This window comes from Hipposideros armiger, unplaced genomic scaffold, assembly GCF_001890085.2.
Source record: "Hipposideros armiger isolate ML-2016 unplaced genomic scaffold, ASM189008v1 scaffold_1534, whole genome shotgun sequence".
Taxonomy (NCBI): domain Eukaryota; kingdom Metazoa; phylum Chordata; class Mammalia; order Chiroptera; family Hipposideridae; genus Hipposideros; species Hipposideros armiger.
The window spans coordinates 45,841-50,585 of record NW_017732884.1 but is presented as its reverse complement, the minus strand read 5'-3'; the positions used below and the strand labels follow the sequence as shown (position 1 = coordinate 50,585).

At 43.2% G+C, this 4,745-nt stretch overlaps 1 pseudogene; it reads right to left on the bottom strand.

Annotated features, from left to right (window-relative positions):
* Window positions 1–724: 724 nt before the first annotated feature.
* LOC109377751 (protein lin-54 homolog pseudogene) lies at window positions 725–3,301 on the bottom strand (annotated as a pseudogene).
* Between the last annotated feature and the right edge of the window lie 1,444 nt (window positions 3,302–4,745).

The window sequence follows — 4,745 nt, the reverse complement described above, 5'->3', positions numbered from 1 at the left end:
ATCCACCTTAAAAAGTCCTTTTTTCTTAAAAAGGTAGTGCTTTTCTAAACACAAAATGTCATTTGAATATGCTTCATAAGAATTGTGTACGTAGGCATTCTATCTGCTTATATCCTAGTCTAGTACCAAAGAACGACTGGGTATTACCAATGCTTCTTTGGCTTTTTCTACTGACAGTCATACAATGCCATACATCATAAATTATAGTAATTTATAAATGTTCTTTGTCAATAGAGTGAGAAGAATAGAACATCCACTTCTTAAGAAACCCAAGCAAAAAAAGGGTAACGTATTGTTGTGTACACCTGAACCTAACAATAAAAAAAATAAATTAAAAAAATAAAAAAATAAAAATAAAAATGAACAAAAGATGAAAAAAAAAGTAGCATAGAATTACAGTTCAAAAACAAATAAAACTAATTTGCGTAAGCGTTCAGGTTTATGGTTAGCTTTGGGGAGAAAGCTGTGGGGAATGACTGTTAGGAAGCAGGGGGAATACTGCCAATGTGATCCTGGTGAAGGTTACATGAGTGTGACAGATGTATGAAAATTCATTGAACTGTACAAGTAGGGTATGGGCATGTTTGTGTATATTTGTTTTTCTTCAATTAAAAAGTTGATTAAATAAAATAATAAAAAAGAAACCCAAGCAAATTAAAAATCTATATAATACAATACAGAAAAAATCAATTCAGAGGGGGCATAAGTAGATTTAACTAAGATTTAAAATGTACTAATATCCTCATTTAAAATTTCTTCTTTCAGTATTATAATTTCAGGTCTCACAAGGACTGAATTAACAATACAGTAATTGTTAAACTAACTTCCAGAAAACCAAGTGTCCCTGCACCTTCAATGTTCTGTACAGTTCCATTTATCAGTCTTTTGTGCAAGAGTTAGCAATTCATGGCACAAGGGTCACTTTTTACTTTTTCTGCAGAGTTGATGATGCTCATCAAACATCGTCCAAATTCCTCAAGTATCATCCGTTCAGCTGCTGCCTTTGATTTTCCCTTCTTGACTGCCTGCTCTGCCTGGGCCAGAAGGCAATTACACGTGGCTTCAGCTACTTCCTTAGTTACAAATGTAAATGGCAATTTTCCTCCTCCACTGTTCAAAGTTGGTGTTGGCCTAGTAAGCAAGTCTGAAATTTGAGAGGATAACTTAGTCTTTGCTGCTGTTTGTTGCTGTACCCTTACTTCTGCTGCATCTGCCAAGTGCATCAATGTCTTTCTTTCAGGGCTTTCTTCAAAATTCTTACAGCCAATACATTTGCATATTGAAGAGCACATTATTTTTGCCTCATAGCATTCACAGTAGTTTTAAGACATCCAGATCGTTTGCAATTACATCCTTTGCTGTGACGTCGATCCGATTCTCCCTCCTTTCCTTTCCCTATTTTAGGCTTAAACGCTTCTGGATTTCTATGAAGGCATGCCTTTATTGCTTTTTGCCTTTCATTTTCATGTTCCAAATTATTATAACAATTTGTACAATTGCAGTTGTTGCAAAATTCACCATTTGCAAAGCAATCACAATATAATTTCAAACACAGCGATTTTGTACAATTACAAGGCTTTCTGGGCCGACTGGCAGACTCTGATGAGATTATGCCATTGAATGGAAGTCTAGCCTGGGTCTGGATACCTGATGTTCCAGTAAAGTTAGAGTTGCTTGCTATGGACACATATGAAGACTGCTGTAGCTGAGTGACGTACTGTGCTGGAGCACTGCGTAGCCCACATTCCCTGTTCCTGGAGCTGGGGCCAGCACAGTGCCTGGTGGCAGGTTGGTGAAGTTTGGCTGGATCTGTGGCAGTGGGGTGGCAGGCATGATAAGCCGCTGCTGTGGCTGGCTGGTAGTAACTATTTGTGAAGTTGCAGTGATTGGTTTTGGAACAACTTGTTTGACAGTCTGTGCTGGGACAAGTGGAACTGACATCCGCACTGGAGTGGTGTTAACAACCACGGGCTTCGCTTGCTGAAGAGGCTGAGTGTTTGTACTGGGAGTCTGACTAACTGGCTGGGTTGAGCTACTGGCTGTTGTGGTAGTAACAAGTCGGACATAATGAAACTTGCTTCCAGGCACTTGGATCTGCTGGACATTGGGAGCAGTTGCCAGAGGAATAATTGTCTTAAATTGTGATGTGCTCACGCCTCCAACAGTGATGGTCTGCACAGCAGATTTCACTGCCTTATTTGGCGACTTCAAAGGTGAGATGGCTATTTTATTTGGTGTCTGTGTTGTAGAATTTAAAGTTGATCCAATAACACCACTTTCGGATATTGTTATGGTCTTTGATGGAGTCCCGGGAGCAGACTGTGAAAGAACCCTACCTGCAATGACTGGTGGTGATACTTGAGTTGTCTGTGCTGTAACTGCTTTACTATTAATTGGTTTTGCAAAGATCAGCTTCGTGATTACTGGACCAGAGGTTGGTGTTCGAGGCTTCTTAGCAATCTGTACTGTTTTTAACTGTTGAGTCTGTAACACAGAGGGTTGAGTTGTAGTATTAATCAGTTGAATTCCTGGGGTCAATGCTGAGACACCAATGACAGGTTTCACCTCTGGCCTCCCTCCACTGGTAACTACTTTAATTTGTTGCGGTGGTAACTTAGCATCTCCTGACTGGGCCTGAGTTGTAACTTTCTGAGCCTGGGGTAGTTGGCTATGGGGTAGTGCTAAAACAATTGGTGAACCAGACTTGCCCAAAGTTGTTAAAATTAACTTCTGTCCATCTGGTTTAAGGGTCTGATTGCCAAGTTTAAGATCAGATGTCTGTGATACTTTGTTTAAAATAATCTGATTGGCTGATATAGTCACAGGAGTCTGAGCACCAAGTTTTTGAAGGCCACTTGGAAAAGCTGGTTTCACTGTGGTATTAAAATCTGCTTTAGTAATTGTGGTATTCACTGCAACTTGGTTAGTGTGGTTACTGTACACTGATTGGTTCCGTGGAAATGGGCGTGGCTGTAGAGTCACCAGTAGAATTTATGTTGACAATTTCTTCCAGTTCTGTCTCCATGGGAATTGGGAATGAAACAATAACAGCCTCAATACTATCATCATCCACTAAAGTTATACCAGTGTCCATTATCTCCTCTGGAAGCAAACTATTCACCTCAGCTGGCACCACCTCCATGATCGTTCTCCTGATAGCAAGTTGATCAGGCGCAAAGCTGGCGGCGCAGCCGCCTTCTCCTCGCGCGGCGCTCCCTGGGCTCCCAGCAGCCGCGGCGGCGGCGGCGCCTCCGAGACACAGACCGGGTTTATTAAAAATCACGCGCCCAGCGCCATTCCACCGCCGCAATCCATAATACGCTGGGCGCTCCCCATCCGCGCGCCCCTCTCCGCCCGCCCCTCCACTCCGTCCGCCCCGCCTCCCCAGCTTGCTTCCTCCCCAGTGGGTGCTTTTTGAGCCACTCTTTTGCTCGGGCCCACTCTTATCCTTTTGAAGTATACTTTGCCTTCCAATAAACTGCTCTTTCGGGGGCTGGCCGAGTGGCGCATTGGTTAAGCGCTGGCTTGGGACACCAACTCTGAGCAGCAGAGCCCCGGTTAGGATCCCACATGAGAGCCAGTGACACTGCCCTCTATAGCTAAGATGGTGAACAACAGCTCGACCTGGAGCTGGGCTGCCTTGAGTAGCCCGCGATGGTGTAGGCTGCAGCCCCTGCTGCAGTGGGCTGCTGTAAGCTACCTTGAGTGGCTGGTAGCCAGTGTGAGCAGCCGGCAGCTGGTGTGAGCTGCCAAGAGCCACCATGAGCAGCCATCCAGTGGCCATCAAGCGAGTGCCTCACCCGGGAAGAGTGCAATGATAATACCAACATGAACCAGTGAAGTGACGTCCTCCACAACTAGACTGAAGAACAAAAGGACAACAACTTGTCTGTTCCCCTCTCCCGATTCCCCAACACTGTTCCCCTCCCCCAACTCTCCAATAAAATATTTAAAAACAAAACAAAACAAAGAAACAAACAAAAAAACTGCTCTTTCACCATTACCTTTTGGTGTCCCACTCGATTCTTTGTTTAGGATACCAAGAACCTGGACACCATGCTGAGGGGTGTCCATTCTCTGGTAACACTAGAAAATATGGCATACATTTGTAGTAGTAATGCTTGTATTTTCCAAAATCATGGGAAAAAGAGCCTCCTCCAAAGAAACTTTTAACAGGAAATTGTAGAAATACATATTCACAGATCCATGCTATGGAGCCAGTTCTGGAGCCAGGTTACCTCAGATGACTGCATTATCTCTGGTCCTCTGTACTCAGTGCTGACTGTTACCATCTGTGTGACCCTGGCCAAGGAAAGCATCCTGTGCCTCATTATTATTATTCACCACCCAGTTTGTTCTTCCACTGAGCAGCTTTTGGGAAAGTTTTAAAATCTTTACTCAAACTGTGTCCCTCACAACATTCCATGGTTTCCAGCATCCTGAGAATTATGATACAACTTCTTGGCCTATCAGTCCAGACATTACTTTTAACACTCTGCCAAATATAAACAGAGCCACTTTAAAATGGAGCTGGAGCTGCCATGCCAGAGGAACTGCCTTGCACATCTTATGCCTGAAACCTTTGATATGTTAAAACATGGCAAAATAACCTTAGGACTGGGCCTAAGCAACTCTGTGTCCCAAAGAACTGTTTGCAAAGATAACAAGAAAAACGGTTATGACAACTGAACTGATGAGTACTAGACCGAAAATTAAAAACACTGTTCAGAATTGACATCACTATC